The sequence below is a fragment of the Macaca fascicularis genome, chromosome 1 (genome assembly GCF_037993035.2).
Source record: "Macaca fascicularis isolate 582-1 chromosome 1, T2T-MFA8v1.1".
In the NCBI taxonomy this organism is placed as follows: domain Eukaryota; kingdom Metazoa; phylum Chordata; class Mammalia; order Primates; family Cercopithecidae; genus Macaca; species Macaca fascicularis.
This window is the reverse complement of record NC_088375.1, coordinates 828,813-845,376: the sequence shown is the minus strand read 5'-3', so window position 1 is coordinate 845,376 and position 16,564 is coordinate 828,813. Positions and strand designations below refer to the sequence as shown.

The following is a 16,564-nucleotide window of genomic DNA, read 5'->3' as shown; positions in this document are numbered from 1 at the left end:
TGATGGGGTTGTTTGTTTTTTTCTTGTAAATTTGTTTGAGTTCTTTGTAGGTTCTGGATATTAGCCCTTTGTCAGATGAGTAGATTGCAAAAATTTTCTCCCATTCTGTAGGTTGCCTGTTCATTCTGATGGTAGTTTCTTTTGCTGTGCAGAAGCTCTTTAGCTTAATTAGATCCCATTTGTCAATTTTGGCTTTTGTTGCTGTTGTTTTTGGTATTTTAGACATGAAGTCCTTGCCCATGTCTATGTCCTGAATGGTATTACCTAGGTTTTCTTCTAGGGTTTTTATGGTTTTAGGTCTAACATTTAAGTCTCTAATCCATCTTGAATTAATTTTCGTATAAGGAGTAAGGAGAGGATCCAGTTTCAGCTTTCTACATATGGCTAGCCAATTTTCCCAGCACCATTTATTAAATAGGGAATCCTTTCCCCATTTCTTGTTTTGTCAGGTTTGTCAAAGATCAGATGGCTGTAGATGTGTGGTATTATTTCTGAGGACTCTGTTCTGTTCCATTGGTCTATATCTCTGTTTTGGTACCAGTACCATGCTGTTTTGGTTACTGTAGCCTTGTAATAAAGTTTGAAGTCAGGTAGCATGATGCCTCCAGCTTTGTTCTTTTGACTTAGGATTGGCTTGGCAATGCAGGGTCTTTTTTGGTTCCATATGAACTTTAAAGCAGTTTTTTCCAATTCTGTGAAGAAAGTCATTGGTAGCTTGATGGGGATGGCATTGAATCTATAAATTACCTTGGGCAGTATGGCCATTTTCACAATATTGATTCTTCCTATCCATGAGCATGGTATGTTCTTCCATTTGTTTGTGTCCCCTTTTATTTCAGTGAGCAGTGGTTTGTAGTTCTCCTTGAAGAGGTCCTTTACATCCCTTGTAAGTTGGATTCCTAGGTATTTTATTCTCTTTGAAGATATTGTAAATGGAATAAAGTTGTTAATTAAGTCAAATGATTGAGTTTGTATTAGAGGATTCTTTTCTAGTGAACAGTGTGGCTGTTTCAATAATTTCTCCATGTTATAGCAACAGCTTGTGAACAGAGAGACACTGCCTTTGTGGAGGGTAGGATGTCAGAAAGAAGAGAAAAGAAGATTGTTGACTGGAACAGAACAGTGACCTGTGTGTGTTTTCAAGTAAGTATGAATGTCGGGAACGGGACAATAATCAGTTTACCTGCCAACTTCAGAAAGGGCAAGGTTTTGAAATTAATAAACACAACATTCCTCACCTGCACCTAAAGAAAGTGCCTAGAAGATTAAGACAAATATAAATAAATATAAATATATATACAGAAATATATGTAGAAAAAATATAAATATATATTTATACATACAAACATAAAAATATTAATTATTCTATTTAAGTCCAGCTATCCTATTTAATAGCATTTACATCAGGTATAACTCCCAATGCAATCCCTCCCCCCTCCCCCTCCCCATGATAGGCCCCGGTGTATGATGTTCCCCTTCCCGAGTCCAAGTGATCTCATTGTTCAGTTCCCACCTATGAGTGAACATGCGGTGTTTGGTTTTCTGTTCTTGTGATAGTTTGCTGAGAATGATGGTTTCCAGCTGCATCCATGTCCCTACAAAGGACACAAACTCATCCTTTTTTATGGCTGCATAGTATTCCATGGTGTATATGTGCCACATTTGCTTAATCCAGTCTGTCACTGATGGACATTTGGGTTGATTCCAAGTCTTTGCTATTGTGAATAGTGCCACAATAAACATACGTGTTCATGTGTCTTTATAGCAGCATGATTTATAATCCTTTGGGTACATACCCAGTAATGGGATGGCTGGGTCATATGGAACTTCTAGTTCTAGATCCTTGAGGAATCGCCATACTGTTTTCCATAATGGTTGAACTCGTTTACAATCCCACCAACAGTGTAAAAGTGTTCCTATTTCTCCACATCCTCTCCAGCACCTGTTGTTTCCTGACTTTTTAATGATTGCCATTCTAACTGGTGTGAGATGGTATCTCATTGTGGTTTTGATTTGCATTTCTCTGATGGCCAGTGATGATGAGCATTTTTTCATGTGTCTGTTGGCTGTATGAATGTCTTCTTTTGAGAACTGTCTGTTCATATCCTTTGCCCAGTTTTTGATGGGGTTGTTTTTTTCTTGTAAATTTGTTTGAGTTCTTTGTAGGTTCTGGATATTAGCCCTTTGTCAGATGAGTAGATCGCAAAAATTTTCTCCCATTCTGTAGGTTGCCTGTTCACTCTGATGGTAGTTTCTTTTGCTGTGCAGAAGCTCTTTAGTTTAATGAGATCCCATTTGTCAATTCTGGCTTTTGTTGCCGTTGCTTTTGGTGTTTTAGACATGAAGTCCTTGCCCATGCCTATGTCCAACATTAGACAGATCAACGAGACAGAAAGTTAACAAGGATATCCAGGAATTGAACTAATCTCTGCTGCAAGCAGACATAATAGACATCTACAGAACTCTCCACCCCAAATCAACAGAATATACATTCTACTTAGCACCACATCACACTTATTCCAAAATTGACCACATAATTGGAAGTAAAGCACTCCTCAGCAAATGTACAAGAACAGAAATTATAACAAACTGTCTCTCAGACTACAATGCAATCAAACTAGAACTCAGGACTAAGAAACTCAATCAAAACCGCTCAACTACATGGAACTGAATAACCTGCTCCTGAATGACTACTGGGTACATAACGAAATGAAGGCAGAAATAAGATGTTCTTTGAAACCAATGAGAACAAAGATAGGACATACCAGAATCTCTGGGACACATTTAAAGCAGTGTGTAGAGGGAAATTTATAGCACTAAATGCCCACAAGAGAAAGCTGGAAAGATCTAAAATTGACACTCTAACGTCACAATTAAAAGAACTAGAGAAGCAAGAGCAAACACATTCAAAAGCTAGCAGAAGGCAAGAAATAACTAAGATCAGTGCTGATTTCTTATAAGTTAAATATATGTCTTTCCTTTGAGCACTTCAACTCCTAGACAATGAAAAATATAAAAAATATACAACATGTTGACAAAAGTACTTAAAAAGATAATTTTTATAGGAGGTTCATTCATAATAGCTCCAAACTGAAAACAGCTCACCAACATGAGAATAAACTGATCAATATAATTATATTCATAGAACACTGTTCACAAATAAAGATAAAAATGTTTGTTTTGCACATTTCTTTGTTTCCCTCTCCAGTCAATCATCTTCTTATATCAAACAGTTACTCTGATTTTTATCACCATGAATTGGTATTGTGGAGAGATACTAAAGACACATTGAAATACTAAAGGCAAGAAGACAAATTAGTAAGTTTTGGAGTAGCTAAAAGAGAAATGAGGATATCAACTAAGTGCCAATTTAAAAAAATTAAAAGAAATAAAAAATAAAACTGGAGAGACTGGGTGGAACTCAAACCATAGAGTGTAAGATGTTGGGTGTTTTGACAAAAAAAGAGAGAGAAATTTTGCCCTTGATTTATACCTGTAACACATGACACAAATATCCCTATGTGATAAAATATTCTTATGTCAGTAGAAAATATTTTTTTGACTTGAATATTTAAGATCTCTTGATCCTGCCTTTGTCTTTGTTGATAAATAAAGCTCACGTGTAATGTGGTTATGGGAAGTGAGGGCAAAATTGTACTTTTGGGCAAGAGATTGATTACATATTTCATAGAATTTCTTTAACCAGATGATAGACTGGTTAATAAAGTATCATTAGTTTGTAAATATATTTCTGAAAATATTTAATTTCTTTTCAGTTTCTGAAACTATCTGTTCAAAACTCAGAATATATCTTAACAGAAAGAAACCCTCTAGGCTAAAAGAAATAATATTGCTAGTGGTCAGAAAAGACATTGGTTTCTCTTGGAGGAAATGAGATTTGAATATAGACATTTAGCAAGTGAGACAACAAAACAAACTATTGAGAACATTTTAAAGAGGGAAAAGAACAGATAAAATACCCTTTACAAAAGAGATAAACAGACACTTCTCAAGACTTACATATGAAAAATTGCTCAACATCATTAATTTTCAGAGAAATGTATATCAAACCTACAATGAGATACCATCTCACACCAGTGAGAATGGCCATCATTAAAAAGTCGAAAAATATCGGATGCTGGGAAGACTTCAGTGAAAAGGAAATACGTCTTATACGTTGTTGGTGGGAATCCAATTACTAGCAATCCCATTACTAGGTGTATACCCAATGGAAAATAAATCATTCTACCAAAAAGACACATGCACATGTATGCTCACTGCAGCACTATTTACATTAGCAAAGCCAAAGAATCGATCTAGGGGCCCATCAATGGTGAATTGAATAAAGAAAATGTGGTACTTGTACAACATGGAATACTATGCCTCAGGGTATCCAGAAATAAAGATCTTATATTAAACACACACACAAGAATATTTTTAGAAAGGATTCCAAGCATATCACTGTAGAAAACGATCAAAACACAGAGGAAGACAGCAAGAGAGGAGGAAAGGAACAAAGAATCTGCAAAGCATCCCCCTTCCAAATGAACAAAATGACACTAGTCTTTGCTTATTAATAATTAATTTGAATGTAAATGGATTAAAGTTTCCAACAAAAAGACATAGAGTGGCTGAATGAATCTTACCAAAAAAAGACCTAACTATGTATTACTTCAAAAGACTTACTTCAACTTTAAAGATATATATAGAATGGAACTGAAGATATGAAGAGATATCCTATGCAACTGACATTAAGACAAAAATGGAAAAGGAGATAAAAGCCACTGCCAAATGATAAAGAGTCAATTCATTAAGAGAATATAACAATTGTAAATATATATGCACTCAACATTGTAGCATTTAAATAGATAAAGCAAATATTTCAGAGAATCAGGCTGCAGTACAACAATAGTAGGAGACTTTTAATACCCCAATTTTAATAATGGACAACTCATCAAGATATAAAATCAGTAGGAAAATACTGGACTTGAACTACACTTTAGAACAAATGAAACTAATTGAGATATACACATGCCAAAATGTATGTGTTGCAACAAACATAATTCTTAGAAGAAAAGTTTATGAAAATAAATGCCTACATTTAATAAAATATTTCTAATAAACAAACTAATGTTAGATACCTAGAAAAAGAACAAACCAATCCCAAAGTTAGTCAAAGGAAGAAAAGAACTAAGATCAGAGCAGAAATTATTGAAATAGAGAAAAAACAAAAATAATAGAAAATTTAAAAATAGTTAATTTTTTGAAAAGATAAACAAAATTTATAGACATTCAGCTAGACTAAGAAAAAAAGAGAGGACTCAAACAAATGAAATGAGAAATGAAAGAGGAGACATTAATGAGGAAGAAATAGAAAATCAAAACAGACCAAAAATGAGTATGAAGATTAGATCAGTAATTAAAAATTCTTCCAACAAAAATCAGCTCGGAACTGATGTTTTTATGGTAGAATTCCACAAAACATCTAAAAAAGAAGTAACATCAGTTCTTCTCAAACTCTTCATAAAACAAAAGAGGATAAAATATTTTCAAAGTCATGCTCTGAGGACATCTTTATTCTGACACCAAAGCCAAAAAAGAACACTTTAAAACTAGAAAATCAGATTTTAATATCCATCATGAACATAAATTTAAAAGTGCTTAATAAATTACCAGGAAATCAAATTCAACAGCAAATTAAGAGGATCATCCACTGTGGTCAAGTGAGATTTTTCCCTGTGTTCCAAGGCTGATTCAGAGTATGCATGTATATAAATGTAATTGCCACATTAACAGAACAAAGGTTACAAAACTATATGATCATCTCAATAGCTGCAGGAAAAGAATTTGAAAAATTCAATATCCTTTCATAATAAAAATATTCAAAAATAGGCCAAGAAGGAAGGTATCTACATATAATTAAAGTCATATATAAAAAGCCGAGAGCCTACATCGTATTGAAAGGTTAAAAGGTGAAAGTGTTTCCTCTAGTGTCAGGAAAAGACAAAGAGACAAAGATGCCCGCTCACACCACTTGTATTCAACATAGTCCTGGGGGTCTTAGCAAAAGCAATTAAGCAGAAGAAAGAAACAAAAAGCATCCAAATAAGAAAGAATCAGTTTTTTGTTTTGTTTTGTTTTTGTTTGTTTGTTTTTTACTGTTTGCTAATGATGTCATTTTACACATAGAATATTCTAAAGACACCTCCAGCAAATTTTTAGAACTTAGAATACAGTGAACTTTCAGGTTACAAAAACAACAGAAAAAAAAAAATGTTGTATACACTAACAGTGAACTATCTGAAAAACAAATTAAGAAAACAATCCCATTTGCAAGAGCATCAAAAAAGCTAAGGGTAAATGGACACTAAGATGGAAGAATAGACACCGGGGATTATTCGAGGGGTAAGGGAGGGAGGTGAGAGGTGGCCAAAGACTGGGTACTATGCTCAGCATCTGGGTTATGGAATCAGTTTTACCCCCAAACCTCGACATCATGCAATAAACCAATGCAACAAACAAGCACATGTACCCCAAATCTAAAATAAACGTTGAAATAAAAAATAGGAATAAATTTAAGCAAAGAAGATCTGTATGTTGAAAACTAAAAAACACTGATGACAGAAATTGTAGATTATACAATAGAAAGATATCTCATATTCATGTATTGGAATAATTAATATTTTTAAGTGCTCAATCAAACCACCCAACCAATGTGATCTACATATTTAATGCAATCCCTATGAAAATTCCAATGACATTTTCTTTTCACAGAAATAGAAAATACTATGAAACTTGTATGGAACCAAAAAATCTTAATAGACAAAGCAATCTTCAGCAAAAGAAAGCTGGAGGACTCACACTACCTGAACTTTAAGTGCTACAAAGCAACGGTAACAAAAATAGCACGATACTGGCATAAAAACAGCCAGATGGTACTGGCATAAAAACAGCCAAAAACAAAAGGATGTGACAGACAGGCCAGAATTAAACCTGCACATTTACAGTCAATTGGTATCAACAAAGTGTCAAAAGGAAAGGATAATCTTTTTTTAAGAAAAGTTTTAATGTATTTTAAGTTCAGGGGTACCTGTGCAGGTTTGTTACATAGGTAAACTTGCGTCATGGGGGTTTGTTGTACAGATTATTTCATCATCATCATAACTAGTCCCCACTAGTTATTTTTCCTGACATCTCCCTCCTCCCACCCTCCACCCTTTAACAGGCCCCAGTGTGTGTTGTTTCCCTCTATGTGTGCATGTATTTCCATCATTCAGCTCTCACTTATAACTGATGACATGTAGTATTTGGTTTTCTGTTCCTGTGTTTATTTGCTAAGGATAATAGCCTCCAGCTCCATCTATGTTGCTCTAAAGAACATGATTTTTGTTCTTTTTTTGTGGCTGCACAGTACTCCATGCTGTATATGTACCACACTTTAACAAGTCTGTCACTGATGGGCATTTAGGTTGATTCCATGTCTTCGCTATTGGGAATAGTGCTGTGATGAACATACAAATGAAGCAGGTGACTTCACTGTAGAACAATTTACACTCCTTTGGGTATACACCTAATATAGACATGGCCGGGTGGAATGTTATTTCTGTTTTTAGGTCTTTGAGGAATGCCACACTATTTTCCACAACGGTTGAAGTAATTTACCATTACCTACCAACAGAGTATAATCGGTGCTTTTTCTCTGCAACCTTGCTAGCCTCTGTAATTTTTTGACTTTTTAATGATTGCCATTCTGACTGGTGTTAGATGGTGTCTCATTGTGGTTTTGATTTGCATTTCTCTAATGATCAGTGATGCTGAGCTTTTTAAAATATAATTGTCGGCTGCATACATGTCTTCTTTTGCAAAGCATCTGTTCATATCCTTTGCCTACATTTTCATGGGGTTATTTGTTGTTTTCTTATAAATTTGTTTCAGTTCCTTATAGATGCTGGATATTAGACCTTTGTCAGATGCATAGTTTGCAAAAATGTTCTCCCATTTTGTAGGTTGTCTGTTTATTCTGCTGAGAGTTTATTTTGCTGTGCAGATGCTCATTAGTTCACTTAGGTTCCATTTGCCATTTTTTGCTTTTGTTGCAAATACTTTTCGCATCTTCATCATGAAATATTTGCTCATTACTATGTCCTGAATGGTATTGCCTAGATTGTGTTCCAGGGTGTTTATAGTTTTGGGTTTTACATTTAAGTCTTTGATCCATCTTTCATTAATTTTTGTATATGGTGTAAGAAAGGGGTCCAGTTTTAATCTTCTGCATATATCTAGCCAGTTATCCCTGCACCATTTATTGAACAGGGAATCCTTTACCCATTGTTTGTTTTCATCAGGGTTGTCGAAAAGCAGATAGTTGTGTCTGGTCTCATTTCTGGGTTCTCTATTCTGTTCCATTGTTCTATGTGTCTGTTTTTGTACCACTACCATGCTCTTTTGGTTACTGTACCCTTGCAATACAGTTTGAAGTCAGGTAGCATGATACCTCCAGCTTTGTTCTTTTTGCTTAGGATTGTCTTGAGTACAGGGGCTCTTTTTTGGTTTCATTTGAATCTTCTGCATATCGCTAGCCAGTTCTCCCAGCATCAATTATTAAACGGAATCTTTTCCCCATTGCTTGTTTTTGTCAGGTTTGTTAATGATCAGATGGTTGTAGGTGTATGGTCTTATTTCTGGGTTCTCTATTCTGTTCCATTGGTCTGTGCCTGTTTTTGTACCAGGATCTATGCTGTTTTGGCTACTATAGCCTGGTACTATAGTTTGAAGTGAGATAGCATGATGCCTCTGGCTTTTTTCTTTTTGCTTAGGATTGCCTTGGCCTTTTGAGCTTCTATTTGGGTTCCATGTAATTTTTAAAATAGCTTTTTTTTAGTCCTGTGAAAAATGTCAATGGTAGCATCGACTCTGTAAATTGCTTTGGGCAATATGGTCATTTTAATTATTTTGATTCTTACTATTCATGAGCATGGAATGCTTTTTTTCATTTTTTTGTGTCATCTATAATTCCTTTAAGCAGTTGGTTTGTAATTCTCCTTGTTGAGGTCTTTCATCTCCATTTTTAGCTGTATCCCTAGGTATTTTCTTCTTTTTGTGGCAGTTGTGAATGGGAATGCATCAGCTTGACTGTTGTTGGTGTATTAAAATGCTGGTGACTTCTGCACATTGAGTGTGTGTCCTGAGACTTTGCTGAAGTTGTTTATCAACATACGAAGCTTTTAGGCTGAGGCTATGGAGTTTTCTAGATACAAGATCATGTCATCTGCAAACAGAGATAGTTTGACTTCCTCTCTTTCTATTCAGATGCCCTTTATTCCTTTCTTTTGCCTGACTGTTTGGAACAGAACTTCCAATACATGTTGAATAGGAGTGGTGAGAGAGGGTGTCTTTGTCTTGTTCCAATTCTTAAGGGGAATACTTCCAGCTTTAGCCCCTTTAGTATGATATTGGCTGTGGGTTTGTCATAGATGGCTCTTATTATTTTGAGGTATATTTCTTCAATACCTAGTTTATTGAGAGTTTTTTTTAACATGAATGGATGTTGAATTTTATTGAATGCCTTTTCTGCATCTATTGAGATAATCATGTGGTTTTTGTCTTCAGTTCCATCTGTGTGATAAATCACAATTATTGATCTGTGTGTGTTGAACCAACCTTGCATTCCAGGGATAATGCCCACTTGATCATGGTGAATGAACTTTTTGATATGCTACTGGATTCAGTTTGCCAAGATTTTGTTAAAAATTTACAAACACCTCATGCACATAAATTAGAAAATCTAGAAGATATGGATGAATTCCTGGGCACCTACCCACTCTCAAGACTGAACCAGGAAAAAATTGAATCTCTGAACAGACCACTAATGAGTTCTGAAATTGAGGCATTAATAAATAGCCTGCTTCAACAAAATAGAGGGCATATACACCAAGCCCAAAGGTAACATCATATGTAATGGTGGAAAGCTGACATCTTTTCTTCTAAGATCAGGAACAAGAGAATGATGTTTACTCTTGCCACTTCTATTTAATGCTGTACTGTAAGTTATAGTTAGAGGCTAGGAAAAAATAGGAAGCAAAAATAAATAAAATCATCCAAATCTGAGAGGAAGATATAAAATTATCTCTGTTTTCAGATGACATACATATATATATATACACATACATACATATATATATATATATATTTTAAAAACCTCAAAGACTCCACTAATAAAACTGTTAGAGCTAGGAAATGAATTCAGTAAAAAGAAAAAATCAACATGCAAAAATTGCTAGTGTTTTTATATGCTGAAAACAAGCTGTCTCTTCAACTAGTGGTGATGAGAAACAGTATATCCATATGCAAAATAGTGAAGTCAGGCTTTTAACTTACACCATGTAAAGATTAATTCAAGTAGATAAAAGACTTTAATATAAGAACCAAAATGACAAAACTCTTAGAAGAAAACAAAGGGAAATATCATGACATTGTATTTGGCAATACTTTTTTGTATGTAAAAACCAGAAGTATAGGCATTAAAAGAAGAAAAGAGATAAAATTTACTTCATCAAAATTAACATTCTGCACATCAAAGGACACTTTCAGAAAAGTAAAAAAGCAGCTCTGTCATAATGGGAAAAATAGTTGCAAAGTACATAGCTGATAAATTAAATCTACAATATATTTTAAAAACTTACAATGAAATAACAACAAAATAGACAACCCAATTGAAAAACAGGCAAAGAGCTTGAATAGACATTTCCTAAAAAAGATAAGCATGTGACCAATAAGGATGTGAAAAAGAGTTCTACATCACTAATCATTAGGTAAATGCAAATCAAAACCTCAGTTAGATATCACTTTATACCTATTAAAATGGTTATTATTAAAATAAATAAAAACAGAAACAGAAAGTGTTGAGGAAGATGTGCAGAAATTGGAACTTCTGTACATTGTTCCTGCGCCACTATGGAAACCAAATGGTATATCCTTTAAAAAGTGAAAGATAGAATTATCATGTGATCCCACAATTCCACTTCTTGGCATACGCACAAAAGAACTGAAAGCTTGAATTTGAACAGATATTTGCATACGTATGTTTATAGCATCATTATTCACAATAGCCAAAAGATTTTAAAAAACCTAAATATTCCTGAAGGGAGAAAAAAATGTATATACATGCAATGGAACATTAGATAACCTTAAAAAAAAGAATAAAATTCTGGTTCATGCTACAACATAGATAAAACTCAGATGAAGTGAAGCTACACATAAAAGGAAACATATGACGTACTAGAATATTCAAATTCAGAGATAGAAAGATAATTTGACTGTTATGAGACTCATTTCTCTGCCAAGCGTCCCCTTGGCAACCACACAACTTTGTCTCCTTTGGGTTTTCTAACAAAGGGTTCTTATTAGTCTCTGAGAATTTGCCCCAATTTATCCAATAGAATAAGGCTCCAATTAGCTACCAGTTTCAAATGAATAAAATAAAGTTTTAACTCTTACTAATGAGATGCTATTTAATAAGGCTCTGTGGGTGTTCAACTTTGACAAACTCATTAAAAGTTTTTATATCACCATCCCAGAAGCCTGATTTAATGAGCCCCTGAACAGCATTCTTCCAATTAAGTCACTTCTTTCCTGTGCTTGGAGCAGAGAAACAGTTGCCTGTGATTAGTGACTTGCTGTCTTTGTTAGTGATCAACCACATCTCCATTGTTATAAGGGCAAAAAAAATAAAGTTTTGTAGACTTATCAATGCTTTAAGGGCAGTGGAAGTGCCCTTCAACTTCTGTGTACTAACTTTGTTAATGATCTATTGAGTAACAGAAGACTTCAGAATGTTTCTTAAACATTTTAGAATAAATATAAATATATATTTTATATATGTAAAGGATATTATAATAAGCCCAACAAATCCAAATAGTGGTTGGGCGAGATTGTGTGGCAACCTCTGAAAGCTAGAAAGTTGTTGGGATGCTATTATTTCTAGTTGTTCTTTGCTTCTTAATATTTTAATGTACAAGCATTTAAGAATATTATAAATAATAACCAATTCCCATTAGATAACATTTTAGCCAATAATTTTAATCTTATCTATTTGTACAAAAATGGGTGAGATGTATTAAACCATTTTTTCAGAGGTCCTTTCCATCCCTAATTATTGCTGTAGTATATTACTGATATTTTACTTTCAATGATACGTAGGCATCAGAGTGCTAAGGCATTGTAGATTAGTTTAAGTCATGAGGATACTGATTTAAAGACTCAGAAACTCAGCTTCCCACATTAATTCTTCATAGCCACTCACCTAGATGCCTCCCTGAAGGAAATACATACAGTGATCAATGCCAGGCAAAAACATCCTCTATTTTTATTTTGTGTTATTTTTTGTTGATACAAATATTTGTACACACTTATGGGATACGTGTGATATTCTGTTACATGCGTTGAATGTATAATGATAATGTCAGTGTATTTGGGATGTCTGTCACCTTAAGTATTTATCATTTCTAGGGTTTGGGAATATTTCAAGTTCTCTCTTCTAGCTATTTTGAAATGTATAATGCATTGTTTTTAAGTATAGTCACTGTATTCTGTTATTGAACATTATAACTTATTTCTTCTATTTAACTGTATGCATGTACCCACTAATCAAGTTCTCTTCATCTCCTACACACACTCTTCCCAGTCTCTGGTATCTATCATTCTACTTTCTACCTCCATGAGATCAGCTTTTTTAGTTCCCACATATGAGTGAGAATATGTGATATTTGCAAAAGACCCTTTTAAAATCTCGTTATTTTTGTTCGTTTTTCTCCAGTCCTCAATTTAGTTGCTTACTGAGCTTTTTTAAACACCTTGTGTTCCCTCTATGTACTTTCTGCCCAAATTCACTGGCAAGCTCAGCTTTTCATAGATGTGGCCACAGGAAGGTTCACACACTAAGAGGAAGGTAAAGGAAGGCCTCTCCATAAAAACAAACAAAACAAAACAAAACTGTTTTGTTTGTTTTGAAACGTGTGTTTCAAACACTAGTTGGATCACTCAGTCACAATTCTATTTGCATTAGTACTAAAATAGGTATCTAAGTGTTACCATTGCCTGTCATTATGGAAGCAAAGACTTTTTAAATATCCTTTAAGTGGTGGTTTAATTTTGGTTATCTAAAAAGTACAAAAGTACATATGTCCCCCAACATAAAATCTAAGAACTTAATAGCAATTTACATATAACATGTGGCCTCACTTTACTCCATCTCACTACTTCTACTGCCAAAATTTCCAGCATCCTAAACCCAGTGTTCCACATCCTCTCATTCTCACATTCATTTCGCTTTATCTTATCTAAATGTAGATATTAAACATCTTTCGTTTTGATATTTTAATGATTCATAAAATTTTAGAAAAGCTATTGTGCAGCAAGTAATCTTCCCAAGCTTGCTTTATGGTGTTAAGATTCATTCTATTTTTTATTGCTCAAATATATTACTTTCAGCTATCGTAAAATATTCTATTTTGTGAATACAAAAAATTATTTATCAGGTTATGTAGACATAGAAATTTTATATATCTACCATAAAAACAAACATTTTGAACATTCCTTTTTGTGAATCCTAGTACCCTGGAAGAAGTTTCTTGGGTTCTGTAGAGAGAAATAGAATGGTTGGACTATTTGGAAAGTAAAAGTCCAATGTAAAAGACAATGCTGATTTCTTTTCCAAAGTGATAATATCTGTTTTCATTCTAATCAGCAATGCTAAACTGTTTTGTCAATAGACATACTCAACGACATTTGGTATTGTTTGAATTTTCTATTTTTTCTGCTGGAATAGGGATAAAATACCATTTTTGACAATTATTTGAGGAGTTTGATGGCCATGTGTATCTCTTTTTCTATGAAATAACTGCTCATGTCTTTTCTTATTTTTCCACATATATATGTATATATGAAGCTGAATCAAAGAATATTATTAAATATAAGTATATATTTATTTAGTATACTGTTTTATCTTAAGAATTTCCACCTATTTGAGGTATCTACCAATGGACAAAGTTTTAAACTTTTAATGTGGTCAAATTTGTCAATGATGTCTTTCAAGTTATTACTTTATATTACTTAAGAAATTGATGTCTGCTCATGAATATTTGCCTATAATTTAAAACAAATATTTGTTGTGTTTTCAATATGTGTTTTTAATACATTTGAGGTTGATTTTTGTACACTGTTCAGTAGGAATTAAATTTAATATATCTCCTTATAAGTAATATTTTCTCAATAATTAAAATTAGGTAGATTTACGTTTGTTCAAAAAGTGATATTATTTGGGGCAGATTAATTGCAATAAAAATTAGTCACAACAATGTATAATGTTTTACATCCAAATGATGCTTACTTCTTGTTTTTGCAGCAGTGTTGGAAGTGTGGACATGTGCTGCTTCTTAGTGCTACTTCAGGGACCTAGGAAGAGAGTCTCTGCCTGGGTTTCCTTGGGACATCTCCATTGAACAGCCACAGTGAAAAATATAATGTGCAAGAAAGCACCCCAGGGAGGGTTTCTCTTTTTCCTCCCTTTCTTCGTCCCTTCCTCCCTGTCGCTCCCTTTTTTTCTTTTGCTGAAATACCCATATTTCTTTCAAAAATTTTAAAAAATTTTAAATAGAGCACCACGTCAAAGAAAAAAAAAATAAGGAACTACCCTGGATCCAAAAAATCTTGTTTCATGTTTATCCACCCAACAAATCCACATACATTTAATGTTTGTGGAATTTTGTTTTGTTTTGAGATGGAGTCCCACTCTGTCCCCCAGTGCAGTGGCGCGATCTCAGCTCACTGCAACCTCTGCCTCCTGGGTTCAAGCGATTTTCCTGCCTCAGCCTCCTGAGTAGTTGATTACAGGTGCGCACCAGCACGCCTGGCTGAGTTTCGTATTTTTAGTAGAGAAGGGTTTCACCATGTTGGTTCGGCTGGTCTTGAATTCCTGACATTGTGATTCGCCCGCCTAGGCCTCCCAAAGTGTTGGGATTACAGGCATGAATCCCGGGCCCAGCCATTTGTTTAGACATCTTATCACTTCTTTATTATCCATAATCTTGAATTCATAGTTTCTTCCTTTGTACTTAACCACAATACCTTATCACACAAATACAACTAACAGTATTTCCACAATGTCATCTAATAGGACATCTGTGAACACATTTCTTAATAATCTCAATCATCTCATGTCCTTACAATTGACTTATTTGGATGAAGACACCCACACACACAAAAAAAAACCTCCACATGTTGCACTTGGTTGGTGTGCCAATTGAGGCAAAAATTATACATGAATTTCCAGCCAGCACTCTGAGCAGCAACCACCTTCCTTCAGTCTCCATAGAAGGTCACTCTGTCTATGTGCACACAGACTAGAAGTGCCAGAGAATAAAAATAACCAGCAGAGAAGCCCCCAAACAACCCCTGGTGAAAGTCAAGCTCTGTCTCCTCTCTCAGTGGCAAGAATGATTCTCAAGAGTGTGCATTCTATATGCTTTCTCAGAAGTGAGCCACAGGATTAGGTTGGATTTGTCCTCTGTAGTAGCTTACTCAATAAAACACACTTCATTAACTTCCTTCCCTTCTCTGTATTAATTCTTTATAAATAAAGACATTCCCAGAAAAAGAAAAGCTGAGGGATTTCATCAACACCAGACCTGTCTTACAAGAAATGCTAGAGAGAGCTCTTCAATATGAAAGAAAAAAGTGTTAATAAGCAATAAGAAAGCATCTGAAGGTACAAATCTCTCTGCTAATGGTAAGTACACAGGAAAAGACAGACTATTATAATACTGTAATTGTGGTGTGTAAACTACTCATATCTTAAGTAGAAAGATGAAAAGATGAACCAATCAAAAATGATAACTACAACAACTTTGTAAGACATAGACAGTACAATAAAATATAAATTGAAACGACAAAAAGTTACAAAGCGAAGGCATGAAGTTAAAGTGTAGAGGTTTTTTTTTTTAAGTTTCATTTTTGCTTGCTTCTTGTTTGATTATGAAACCAGGGTAAAGTTGGTCGTGAATTTTAAATAATGGGAGATAAGATATTACTTGCAAGGCTCACAATAATTTGAAATGTAAAAATGTACAACAAGCACAAGCAACTGAAGCAAAAACGGACAAATAAGATCACATCAATTTAAAAAGCTTCTGTATACACCGGAAATAATAAAGTAAAGAGAAAACCCATAGAATGAAAGAAAAAACTTTCAAACTACTCATCTCACAAGGGATTAATAACCAGAATATATAAAGAGCTCAAACAACTCTACAGGAAAAAATGTACTAATCCAATTTAAAAATGGGTGAAAGAGTTGAATAGACATTTCTCGAAAGAAGACATACAAATGGCAAACAGCTGTATGAAAAGGTGCTCAACATGTTGATCCTAAGAAAAACGTAAAATAAAACTACAGTGAGATATCATCTCACCCCAGTCAAAATGACTTTTACACAAAAGAAAGGCAATACCAAACTACGCCAGAAGGTGGAGAAAAGGCAGCCCCCCTACCCTGTTGGTAGGAATGTGA

The 16,564-nt window shown here is 34.3% G+C and overlaps 1 long non-coding RNA gene across 1 annotated transcript; it reads left to right on the top strand.

Annotated features, from left to right (window-relative positions):
• The first annotated feature begins 1,032 nt into the window (after positions 1-1,032).
• LOC135968464 (uncharacterized) lies at positions 1,033-14,681 on the top strand. The gene is made up of 2 exons (XR_010583294.2): positions 1,033-1,143; positions 14,402-14,681. It is a non-coding gene; the product is annotated as an uncharacterized lncRNA (long non-coding RNA).
• The last annotated feature ends 1,883 nt before the right edge of the window (positions 14,682-16,564 follow it).